Source organism: Dermacentor silvarum, chromosome 2, assembly GCF_013339745.2.
Source record: "Dermacentor silvarum isolate Dsil-2018 chromosome 2, BIME_Dsil_1.4, whole genome shotgun sequence".
Taxonomy (NCBI): Eukaryota; Metazoa; Arthropoda; class Arachnida; order Ixodida; family Ixodidae; genus Dermacentor; species Dermacentor silvarum.
This window is the reverse complement of record NC_051155.1, coordinates 114,531,874-114,545,625: the sequence shown is the minus strand read 5'-3', so window position 1 is coordinate 114,545,625 and position 13,752 is coordinate 114,531,874.

The following is a 13,752-nucleotide window of genomic DNA, read 5'->3' as shown; positions in this document are numbered from 1 at the left end:
AGTTTCATATCATCCTGAAACTCCTAGTTTCGTACAAAATGCGCATGCGCTTAGGCGGCGCGACACACATGTTGGACTATACAGGGGTCAGTTGTCGCCCCTTAATCACGGCTATCAACCAGCCTATCTTGCTCGACGAGATGAGGATGCGGTCCATTCTGGGTGAGGCCGGCGCGAAATGCAGCATTTCGCATCTCGACGCCGGCTGCAGCCGGGGCATGTCGACGAATGCCGGATGCGTCGGCCGCGCCTCGCGCTGTGGCGAGGGCAACCTGAGAGAGGGTGAACCTCACCCAGTGATGATGTCACGTGCGTCGCCTAGCAACGCCACCCACCAGCTGTGCGAGGCGTTGCGAGGCAACGCGCGGTGACATCATCGCCAGGCGCAGTTCTTGTTCGCACTACGCGGCCTAACCAAGAGCTTAAACAGGTCCACTGTTGACACTTCCCGACACAGCATTCTGTTGCTCAATACGTGCTACATAAAAGTGTTTTTCCGAGCGTGAATCAAGCCTGCGAATACATACACACACACACACACACACACACACACACACACACATATATATATATATATATATATATATATATATATATATATATATATATATATATATATAGCCAGGCCGCACGCCGTTGTTGCGATGCCAAGGTCACCTTCAGGTGCCCGAGCGCGCTTCGTTGTAGCACAGGTTAGCAGTTTGCAGAGTCCGCGATGACGGCGTTCGAGCTCGCTACGGCGCCCGCCCCGCAGGGCTGGGTATCACCACGCGGCAAGAAGCACGCACGTTCTCGATCGATTCGTTGCCTGGACTGGGTCACGGCTTGCGGTACTTCATTCAGCCCACAGCACTGGTGGACCGACCGGCGCTTGCAACGTACGTAGGCGAGACGGCAAAGCCGCCAAGCGAAGAGTCCCACCCGCGCCTTCGGCGCCTTCGTACTTGACTCGTCCGAGGACGATACGGAACACACCTAGATGAAGTGGAAAAAGCATCATCCGAAACCAGTCCCTAACGCATCAAGCGGATGAGGCTGCAGGCGATTGCTGTGGGATCTACGGGAGCGATACCGGGGACACGCTTCACGGGCACAGATCCCGCTGCATATCATACACCCAGGTCGGCTTCAGGGGCGACTGCTTTTTGAGACCTCCCTACCGTATGGACACGTGTAAATACCGCACCCCCATCTTGACAGCCCAATAATTAGAGAAAAAATTGGCCGCATATCTGCTTTTTTCGCTGCAAATGACGTCGAAAGACGATAGTCTTCTCCCGCCCCTGATACGTAACACCCTCTCTTCTTCCCCCTCCCACCCTCACACTTTTCTACTCTCCTCTCACTCCTCCCATGATGAATGCAATGGAGGTTTTGCTGAATTCAATTCAAGTTTCCCGCGTTCGCCATGCTCTCGCGCCATCTGTTGGAACCTTCTATTAATGTTGGCTTAAAACCGGCTACAGAGCCGCGGCTCAAGTCGGCTTGTTTTTAACACGTAGCGTCTCCCCGACACCGTTTCTAACGCGTTGAATTTTCATTTACTAACGTAAAAACCAGTCCAATGTGTATTCATAATTAAATGAACGCTGCGAGTCATGGTTATGCACGTATATTTTTCCTCATATAGGCCTGACGTTTCCTTTGCGCGATATAATGTTGACATGCATGACCCCATGCCACCAGGGCAAGTAGCGCGCTTGTTTTTGGCCGGATAGCACGCTTCGTTTTGGCCGGGCAGTTCAATCGAGTGATAGACAGACAAACAGACAGACCAAGCTTTTCGCGTTTAGGTAGACCAAGAAAAAGTATCGCCTTTAAAAAATTCCAAATGATAAGGAATTGTGTTCGGTGCCCCGATACTGCGCGCGAGCATCGGCGAATGTTCGCGCGTTGCGCACTACCGTATGCGGCTACTTGATGGCGAGAACCGGGGTGTGCACAATATTCGGGGTTTGCACACATCACCAGCTGGGCGGGTCCCTGTTAAGGCCGCACCTCATCAAAAGTGTGAAAAAATAGTGCTGCCCTTGCACCAGTCTCTACGGTATGTATATATATATATATATATATATATATATATATATATATATATATATGTTTAGTCATATCGTAAGAAGCCAACAACCAACGACACCGAAGACAGCATAGGGGAAATTACTGATATTTGAATTAAAAAATATACATTATTGAAAATTAAAGTGAATGAACAAAAACTACTGGCCGCAGGTGGGGCACGAACCCACGTCTTCGCATTACGCTTGCAATGCTCTTACCAATTGAGCTACCGCGGCAGAAAACAGCGCCGCGGTAGCTCGATTGGTAAGACATCGCAGGTGTGTGAAACCAGTTTTTGAAGCGTACCGAAAAGCCCGAAAGAAATGAAGAGAACAACAAGTTATACAGGTCCAACGCACATCGTGGAACCTATGTGAAATCAAGCTTTTGCGAAGCGGGTAATGAATGAGATCAGTTTGTCGATTTCATTCCGGCGCCCTTGGCGTAAAAGAAACTGGCGCCTGGGCATGCACTCTCGCGCACTCGTGCTACGCAATGTGACACAAGCGGCCATCGACTCAAATAACTTGCGCGCGTGAGCACCACCACGCCTGTGCCATGCTGTTCGGAGATTCAGGAACTATAGACCTAAGTGCCTGTGTGCATGTCGAGTTGAGTTTGACAATTTTTCTTGCTGCTCTAGGGCGCCGTTCCTATCCAGACGTAAGCCAGGTGTGTTGTTATGAGTTGGATACCTCCATTACCTCGGCACGGGCAGAGCTAGTTGCACTCCACGGTAGCCTGACCACTCTGTTGCCACTTGTCAAAGCGCAACGCCAAAGAAGCGTCATTCTGTACATTGATTCGACGCGAACTACGCGCGCACTCCGTGGAGTCGAGCGCTCAGCGCGTGTACTGAAGGAGTTTCACCACTGTGCGGTAGCTTACCCATGTCCGGTTCGAGACTGCTGGATTCATTGGTCACGTGTTCCCGCTCATCCAGCGGCAGACGCCGCAGGGCCGTGCACGCATACAGCGGCAGGGCCGTGCGCCCATTGCCTTTGCTCATGCTTCCACACTCCGAAACAGCGGACATTTACAAAAAAATTTTTCAGCGCACTACGTGAGCTCTCATAACTCCGTGTGGTTGCCTCCCGAGTGACCTCACCTATCAAGAGGCGGTACAGCTCCGAAGGGTTCACTTGAGTGCGGCTGCCACACCGTCCATCCGGGTGCAGTGGGGATATATCGAGGCCTCTTCCAGATGCTCATACTGCCCTGCGCCAGGGCGAAAGGCAGTTATGCAATCGGTTCGTCGACGTCATGTGAGCCGTGTGGGTCTTCACCCCAGTCTGTCACCAGACTTACACAGGTGGATTTATGGCGCTCATCACGCTCCGTTTTAGACTTCGTGCGGGAGGCAGAGCTTCATAATCTTGTGTAACCTGTGCTTTTCATACCGTAGGGCAAACTAATGCAGTAAAAAAACTATCTAGTTGACGTTGGAATGATAGAAGTATACATGCGATTGTGGCATACGGCCAGAGAAACAGGCTGCTGTGCGGGGTAACCAGGTTGCATTCGACTATCATTCACATAATTCAATTTTTAAATATGAGCTGTTCGGCGAGACATCAGCAGCGCATATATCATCCACGCTCAGGAATGTCGGGGAGGGTTCGCGAAGAACATTTCCCTTTAAAAAGTAAGCTGGGCTTGTGAGTTGAACGTGACACGATCTATAGCTCCAGTATTGGAGACGGCAGGAAGTGAGTGTTGTTTGCGAACGCTAGTCGAAACAAAGGGCGATAGTGTCTATGCATGGCAGGTTGGTATTACGTGGTGCGCACCTAGCACGCCACGTACTGCTGACCTGCCGTGGCATATGTTGCCAGTGAAGCCTGTCACCAGGCAGCATAGCGATGCGACATTTAAATTTGAAATCGATATCTCACGCGTACTCTATCGAAAAATATTTCTCATAAAACGCCCCTAGACGACGATTTACAACTTACGTTATGTCAACAAAATGCCCTTAAGTGATTTACAAAATTCTTTGCATCAACGAAATATTTGAAAATGAGAGCCCCTTTATACTAGCCTCTGATGTGCTGTGTTGTCCGTCGCAGATGGCGCCGTCAAGCTGTACTACGACGACACCCCCGAAGTTTGGCGTAAGCTGGGCTCCTACAGGACCCTGGACAACAACGTGAGGAACAGCAAGCGTGTCTTGAACCACTCACGTTGGTTCCTTGGCATGTGGGGCGCCACGTTCGGCCGTCTCATGTGAGTGTTGCACGACGGAGGTGGTAAAGCAGAACTTAACAGATTGACATCCAGTGCAATTTTGAACGCGCACCTCGATTTTTAGTTATAAAGAAATGAAGGAGCGAACAGTTTTTTTAGCATGCTGTTGTGCTTCAAATGGCGTTGCCAGATGGTCACACTTTAGTTTGTGTCAACCTTATAATGTCCTGGATTGATTTATATTCAAGTATATACAGATAACTACTGAAGATAGTAGGTGCTGCTGTGAGTGTCGCCAATTTTATTTTCGTGTTTGGTATCGTGCGAAAGTATTTGAATGAAATATGCCGTAAATTATGATGGTATTACGTGGTGCGCACCTAGCACGCCACGTACTGCTGACCTGCCGTGGCATATGTTGCCAGTGAAGCCTGTCCTCCCTACTTCACAGTCTGTGCTTGTCTTTTTTCAGCACTGTAAATATATTAAACTTAACTTTCTTCTGCTTCATGTGCATAGCACATGATGTGCATTTTTAGAGCATTGCAAGAAAGTGTTTGCAAGTGTATTTTAAAAAGTTCGCCTTGCTTTTGCGTTTCCTATAAGCGTGTGCTTTTTCTCAATGCACATATGGTGAGATTTTCCCTCTACTGTTCCAAATAGAAGAAACAAGCTATTAAGAGGAACAGCAGAGCTGTTAGCAATCGTTTTGAAAGCCACACACCGATTGTTTCACTGTTCTCACCGATTATCACACTGCTTCAGAAAGTGGCTGGAAAGTGCGGCGTCTCAACCCGGTTTCCCGCAACGGACAAGGTTGCACTTACGTGCCGTAATGTAAATTAGGCGCAAGGAAAACAAGCTGCCTGTGCATAAAAGCACGGGATGTGATTCGCTATTTGTCGCACTGTATATTCCTGTCATTCTGCAAGTGATACGTTGCTGCGAGCGGGCAGAACCACAGCGACAATTTGAGGAAGCACCGTGTGTAGGTTAAGGCTTTGGCTGGCTCAGCCCCTTTGGCCGAGCCATCGTACAAGATGCAAGTTCACACCGTTTCTTGATTATTAAGACCTGATTAATAATTAAATGCTTCTGTTTGCATCACTTCGATCGCTGTCGCAAACAAAAGAACTTGGCTGTGTTAGCATAAAACTGCGAAGGCCGCGCATGGGCGTTGAGAAGAGATAATTTTTTCACCTTTCTTACTTTGACCGGTTTTGACTGCTTGTTAGCAATATCAATTTATCTTTAGCGCCTATCCTCCCTACTTCACATTCTGTGCTTGTGTTTTTTCAGCACTGTAAATATATTAAACTTAACTTTTTTTCTGCTTCGTGGTAGTCAAATTGTCCATATATGATATGCCTGTAATAAGCGCTGACAGCATCATGTCGCAATGTGCAAAGGATATGGTGGCGAACCACACGCGTGACAGCGCTACTGAAAACAGCCGCACAGTCTTATTAGTTTTAGTTTAAGCTAGAAACATAAATCATAAACAACGAGTTTGTGAAACCAGTGATACTAATATAAGGCTTCATATAAACCAGTGATACTAATATAAGGCGTTTTTTAACATTAAGTGTACCACGTAATGTTAAAACATAATTTCACTTTCTCGTATTACTCGTCGTTTTGTCGGGAAATACGAAACCGACGCAAATGGGAAGCTAAGCCGATTGCCTCTTGGCTCAGAGAAACAGAAACAAAATTGTTGTTACTCTCTAGCACTGTAAAACTTCCACGGCTTACTTGGCGCAAATACACATCTGTGGCAGCTCCGTTGCTTTGCATTCGAATTTCCACCGAAACTAGTCAGCGATTAGAGTGAAAAATTATGTGGTCCGTCGTTATAGAAAAGTGAAGTTGCAATAATATCCAAGCCATGTTGGCACCAGGAATGATATTAAACTGTGCATTGCTTTTACACTTAAACCTTTAAAAAAAGTTGCAGTGGCTTAGCTCGGCTATGCCAGGATATACGTAGCGTTAGCAAAGGTTCAGCTGATTATTCTTAGCTTTCCTGGTTGTCTCCTACGCTCAACCGCTAATTGCCAGGCAACTACTTCGGGATCCGATGAGTCAAGCTTCTCCGTTCTTCTGCGCTGTTGAGCAGCATTTGCGCTCTCCTTCTCCATGGCTATACCACACTGGCAAACGCCAGTCAGAAGCGCAGCGGCTCCAGCGCAGTGTCAGACGGCGACTGCACAGCGAGCGCGCGCCGGCGCCAGTGCGTCTACCACGGCTACGACGTCACTCCTCTAGAATGCGCAGACCGGCGGCGGTGAGTCGCGCGCGGCGGCGGCGGAGTGCGCGAGAGGTGCCGGCTCCGGTGGCTCCGGTGCGCAAGCCGTGTGACATCACTGATCCTTGCGCATGCGCAGCACGGCTCTTGATGTGCCGCGCGAAACGGGCTTGGCTAGGCCAGTGTAGCTAACGCTACAAAAATGTTTGCACTTGTGGCGTGGCGCTTGTCACAAGTGATTCGGCATGGTCGTATACTTATATATACTCACGATGATTGTGTTAGCAGTGACGCCTGGACACGAAAAACGATTTTTATGAAGCTAACTGATATTCTTCTACGTAATGTGTGCCTATTAATATTTTAGACCGTATTTCTTGAAATTTTACTTCCTAAATAATTTATATATTGCAAGACGTACCACTTGCTGCATTAACTGTAGGTATCGTAATCGCGGTGTTTGTTCTCATTACCACGTTTGTTCTCATTATCAGCGATTAGTTATTTTACAATTTCGGTATTCTAGACATTTAATGGCATTTATTTTGGCCTCAGACTGGACGGCCATGAACAGGTACAGTAAGTTATATTGCATACACGGAACATACTAATGATAAGATCTAACTTTTCTGGCGTTGTAACTGCGATCCTCTGCAGGACATTTGCCAATTGGCTGCACTGATGTGTATACAGGTGCCAGCGCCACCAGCCACAACTTGTCTGCTGCGACGCCTGTGCTCTATGCTCATGTGTTCCCTTGATAGCAGTGAAGTGCGCTGTACATGCTGCAGCCATAAGATGCATAAATGTCATGAATCCATGATGCCCGCAGCTCTTCGTAAGCTAAGCGCGCTGTAGTGGAAGCGTGACGGAAATACTAGCGGCGGCGACTCTAGAGGCGCGTTCACACTTGAAGATTGTCGTCGGGCGACTCGGCAAAATCTGCATTAGCGACAAAAATGAGCGTATTTTAATTGAAATAATGATGAAATAATTAAAGAGATTTCATACTCTCCGCCGATCCAAGCATAGTGCAGGATGTAGAAGTGTTAGGTAAGGTAAAGTGCAGTGATCATAGGTAAGTAAGGTCTAGGATTTCTCTCAATTTGAAGAGAGAAAGAGTGAAATTAGTCAAGAGGAAACAAGCCAACCTAGAGGCAGTTAGGGCAAAAGCAGACCAATTCAGGCTGGTGCTCGGAAACAAATATGCAGCCTTAGAAAAGGAAGATAAAGGTAACATAGAGGTAATGAATGAAACCCTAACTAGGTTGATCTCAGAAGCAGCAATTGAAGTGGGAGGTAGGGCACGAAGGCAACCAGTAGGTAAGCTCTCCCAAGAAACAAAGGACCTAATAAAAAAACCACAAAACATGAAAATGTCCAACTCTAGAGATCACATAGAATTCGCTGTACTGTCAAAACTGATCAACAAGAAGAAAGTAAGGGATATTCGAAATTATAACGTGGGAAAGATTGAGGAAGCTCTAAAATATGGACGCAGCATTAAATCAGTAAAAACAAAGCTTGCCATAGCACAAGGCAAGATGTATGCACTAAAGGATAAGCATGGTAATATCATCAGGAATTTCGATGACATTATAAAGCAGCGGAAGAATACTATGCTGACCTGTACAGTGCACAAAACAGCCAAGCTACTTTCATTCGAAATAGTGATGAACCGGATACAGAAGCTCCTTCTATAACTATCCATGAATTTAGAAGAGCCTTGAAAGACATGCCCAGGGGAAAAGCTGCTGGAGAAGATAGAATAACAGTAGATTTAATCAAAGATGGAGGAGATATCATGCTTGAAAAGCTTGCGGCCCTTTATACGCAATGCCTCACAACTTCAAGTGTACCAGAGAACTCGAAGAACGCCAACATTATACTAATCCATAAGAAGGGAGACGTTAAAGAATTGAAGAATTATAGACTCATTAGGTTGCTTTCAGTACTGTATAAAATATTCACTAAGATAATTTCCAATAGAATCAGGGCAACACTTGACTTCAGCCAACCAAGAGAAGAGGCTGGCTTCAGGAAGGGATATTCAACGATGGATGATATCCATGTCATCAATCCGGTAATTGATAAATCTGCGGATTACAATCAACCTCTCTATATGGCTTTCATAGATTATGAAAATGCATTTGATTCACTAGAGATACCGTGGTATCTCTAGTGAACTGCTGCAGCAGTCATAGAGGCATTGCGTAATCAAGGAGTACGGGAGGCATACGTGAATATCTCAGCAAACATCTACAAGGATTCCACAGCTACCTTGGTTATCCACAAGAAAAGTAGAAAGTTACCTATCAAGAAAGGGGTCAGGCAAGGAGACACAATCTCTCCAATGCTATTCACTGCATGCTTAGAAGTATTTAAGCTCTTAGACTGGGAAGGCTTAGGAGTGAGGATCAACGGCGAATATCTCAACAACCTTCGGTTTGCAGATGACATTGTCTTATTCAGCAGCAATGGAGACGAATTACAACAAATGATTGAGAACCTTAATCGAGAAAGTGTAAGAATTTGGTTGAAGATGAATATGCAGAAGACAAAGATAATGTTCAATAGCCTGCAAGAGAACAAGAATTCAGGATCGCCAGTCAGCCTCTAGAGTCTGTAAAGGAGTGCGTTTATCTAGGTCAATTACTCACAGGGGACCCTGATCCCGAGAAAGAAATTTACAGAAGAATAAAATTGGGTTGGAGTGCATACGGCAGGCATTGCCAAATCCTGATTGGGAGCTTACCACTGTCGTTGAAAAGAAAAGTGTACAATCATTGCATTCTACCGGTGCTAACATATGGGGCAGAAACTTGGAGGTTAACAAAGAAGCTCGAGGTCAAGTTAAGGACTGCACAAAGAGCGATGGAACGAAAAATCTTAGGACTAACATTATTAGACAGGAAGAGAGCGGTGTGGATCAGAGAACAAACGGGGATAGCCGATATTCTAGTTGACATTAAGTGGAAGAAATAGAGCTGCGCAGGCCATGTAATGCGTAGGGTAGATAACTGGTGGACCATTAGAGTTACAGAGTGGGTGCCAATAGAAGGGAAGCGCAGCCGAGGTCGGCAGAAAACCAGATGGCATGATGAAGTTAGGAAATTCGCAGGTGGGAATTGGAATCAGCTAGCGCAAGACAGGGGTAGTAATTGGAGATCGCAGGGAGAAGCCTTCGTCCTGCAGTGGACATAAAAGCAGCAGCAGCAGCAGCAGCAGCAGCAGCAGCTGCTGCTGCTGCTGCTGCTGCTGCTGCTGCTGCTGCTGCTGCTGCTGCTGCTGCTGCTGCTGCTGCTGCTGCTGCTGCTGCTGCTGCTGCTGCTGCTGCTGCTGCTGCTGCTGCTGCTGCTGCTGCTGCTGCTGCTGCTGCTGCTGCTGCTGCTGCTGCTGCTGCTGCTGCTGCTGCTGCTGCTGCTGCTGCTGCTGCTGCTGCTGCTGCTGCTGCTGCTGCTGCTGCTGCTGCTGCTGCTGCTGCTGCTGCTGCTGCTGCTGCTGCTGCTGCTGCTGCTGCTGCTGCTGCTGCTGCTGCTGCTGCTGCTGCTGCTGCTGCTGCTGCTGCTGCTGCTGCTGCTGCTGCTGCTGCTGCTGCTGCTGCTGCTGCTGCTGCTGCTGCTGCTGCTGCTGCTGCTGCTGCTGCTGCTGCTGCTGCTGCTGCTGCTGCTGCTGCTGCTGCTGCTGCTGCTGCTGCTGCTGCTGCTGCTGCTGCTGCTGCTGCTGCTGCTGCTGCTGCTGCTGCTGCTGCTGCTGCTGCTGCTGCTGCTGCTGCTGCTGCTGCTGCTGCTGCTGCTGCTGCTGCTGCTGCTGCTGCTGCTGCTGCTGCTGCTGCTGCTGCTGCTGCTGCTGCTGCTGCTGCTGCTGCTGCTGCTGCTGCTGCTGCTGCTGCTGCTGCTGCTGCTGCTGCTGCTGCTGCTGCTGCTGCTGCTGCTGCTGCTGCTGCTGCTGCTGCTGCTGCTGATGATGATGATGATGATGATGATGATGATGATGATGATGATGAATGGTCCACAACACTGCCTCACGCAAACACGTCTCGCAGAGTGTTCTGTGTACAATGTGGGCAAAGACAAGTGGTGCACGCAAGGGGAACATCACTTCAACACTATCGTATTGTACATAGCACTCAGTAACAAACATTCGACTTAAATACTACCGCTAATTACGGTCAATTAACGCAAACGCTATAGACTGCTTCACTTACATCGATTCCCACAGTTTATGGACTTGTCATAATTTTTTTAGTTTTCGGTTCGTTGACGAAAAATGTCCCCGGTCTGATGGGCGTAACGAGGGCGTTTTTACACCGTAAGCTTTTATGCGCTCATTACAATAGCCGTTTCAGATGCGATGCTGTCCACCGCCGCCGCCGCCGCCGTCGACGGCGTCCGGCGAACGTAACCGCTATCGCTGGAAATGAGAAAAGAGTACCCGGTTCCCGCCGGGACCGAACACGCGCCCGCTGCGTGGGAGTGAGATACTCTACCACTGAGCCACGCAAGCGCTTGCTATCGGGCACCGGCAAAAAAAAAAAAAGTTTAAAACAGGCGCCGCAGACGATCCGAGCCTCCGCCAGTATGGTGGCGCCGTATAGTTAAGGCGCCTGCAAACGCATCGAGCGGAGGCGCAGACGACAAGATGCCTTTCTGATGAGGTGCGCAATAAAAAAAAAGAAAGCGCGATCCCCAGCCTCCACCTGTATGGTGGCGCCATCTAGTTAAGATGCCTGCAAACGCAGCGTGCCCGACATGTAAGTTGCTGTTGTAAGGCTTGATCGGGCTCAGCAGACTGCTGTGTAGAGAGCATTCCAAGCCGCAGCTTGCCGTCGACGCCTGGCGGACAGTTCAGATCGTTCTCGTAAAAACGAGGCGAATAGACTGCTGCGAAGACCCTGTTTTGCAGGGTGCCCAAATTGCAGCTACTCTTGAGTAGCTCCACCAGCTTACGCTGTGACTGTGCTTCGTGTGCCGCGCAGGCCTGTGACTTTTTTCTGTCGAGGGACGTAGATGTTGCGGGCGATCGGAAATCACCCAGTGTGAACGTGCCCTAAAAGCGAAATCAATGCTTGCTCACGATTGATCTGGTAAGTATGCAGCCGCGTCATGCTAGCAAGCGCGATCTGCGAGTCGCGACACCTGTAAATATATTATGGGAATTGACAATGGCGTCGCTGGAGGCGACATCTACTGGGATAAGTGCTGATCGCGCGCTGCTTTTGGGCCGAGAGATTTGGCGTCCTGGTAGCTAATTCACTGAAAATGCAGCCCACGAAGCAAGAAAACTGTTCTCGCGCTTTGACTGCCTTCGAATAGCAGTAAATTCTGTAGTCTAGTCCGGTACAATCCAGTAGAATCTATGTGAAACAGTTAGTCAGCGTTTGCTATCACGAACACACGAGCCCCTAGCTGATTTTCACCTATTTTCTTCTCGGGCGCTGTTCATCTATTTAGACAATGATATTGCAAAAATTGAATTATGAAAGGGAAATCGTCATGCATGTGAACGTATCACGAAGCTACAAAGGAAATCCATACGCGTTTCTGAGAAAGAAAGCTTCGCAGTTGAGGAAATATTCGTTCTGGTTCTCAACTTTCTTTTTTCCTTAATTTCCTCTGCGACTTCGTGTCACAATCGAATGGATGACAATTTTACCTTCCGCGACCCTTGCTCCACTTCGAGGGATTGGGCATAACTGATTTTTGAAATTGAATTATATTGCTAAGTTGTCAACTCAAACTGCTCAGTCCTAAGGCGAAAAACAAGAACGCCGCATTAGCCTTCCAATAACCTTCCAGGAAAGTGCACGTTAATTTGCCATCTGCATATTTCAATGTTCGGCTCCGTCACACAGCTTATTGGCTCCATTCCTTTCGTGACTCCCCTCGCACGCCCACTCCGTGATCTTGCCAACCTTACAGGTCGGGTCTGTGGAACGAAGATATCTTCCGGAATGCGCTTCGTAATACGCTTCGGAGCAACTTCAGTGACAAGCTGAAGATCAGTGACATCGACGGGTTCGCCATTATCAACACCATCATCGCCGACACAAGGGCACTGGGTCGTGCAGAGTCGTTCGGCCAAGTACGTACACAGCTAGTACTTCTTATACCGGCAATGGCCAGTTTCGTACTTTGCTTGGGAATCTCGATTAGAGCACTGCACGGGCCCGTTTTTACATTGGGCGGCCCGCCCGAGCCCGATCAAAACTTTTATGGCGAGACCCGGGCCCGGCCCTTGCCCGGAAATAATCTACGTTACCCGGCCGGCCCGGCCCGCCACCCCTTTACCTTAAGCCCGAGCCCGGCCCGTGCCCGGCTCGAAACCGACCCGAACCCGGCCCGAGACCGAAAAATACATGTTTTTCAGAGTTGAGAATCCCGAGAATAACTCGCAGAAAACCCGAGCCCGACCCGGGCCCGGGTCAAAAAGCACACGCCGTGCCCGAGCCCGGCCCGAGCCCGTGAAAAAACTGCTCTACCCGGCCCGGCCCGGCCCACGGGCCGGGCCGGGCCCGGGCTTTCGGGTAAGCCCGAGCCCGTGCAGTGGTCTAATCTCGATATCTTTGTGAACTTCGATATTTCCATTCAAATACGAACATGCAAAATTTTCTTATGAGAGAACCCGTGGACAGACATTGAAGTATCTAAATTTTTCCGTGTAATAAAGAAAATATAGTTCTACTGAGTACAATAAGAAAAATTGTGACCGAATCTCTCGACATGCTTGTAGAGATGTAGCTCAAAACTTAAAATTTAAATATATTTGAAGGGTCATCGTCACACCCGCTAAATTTCATGCCAGAAGTAGTAGCATAATTTTGTAAAATCTTCCTATTGTTGTAGCTAAACTGTAGCAATATTATTGCGTGACATCGGTACTTCGTCATCATGAGCCTTAGAAAAGTTCAATTTTATTTATTTAGCGGGAATGTACGTTCGCATGCGAAACTGGGGCTATGACAGACTTCGTACTTGAGAGCTTCAGATAATCTCGCCGCTCAGCTTAGTTTTGTGCTAAAGCTTGGCGTGACCTAGTTCCCAGCACCTCTTTCTTATCTAGATAAAAATAGATTTGTATTCCACAAGCTACACTGTTAAGTTGTCCCTATGGAATTTAATGTACGCTGATCCAGCGTTACACTGGAATACAAAACACATTGTAAGTGTACAGTGCTGTCCACCGCTGTGTAGAGCGCGTGGGTGGCCCAGGGTGACGCCTGGCGGTGGCTGCTCGGTCAGAGATTGTGCGTCTAGAAG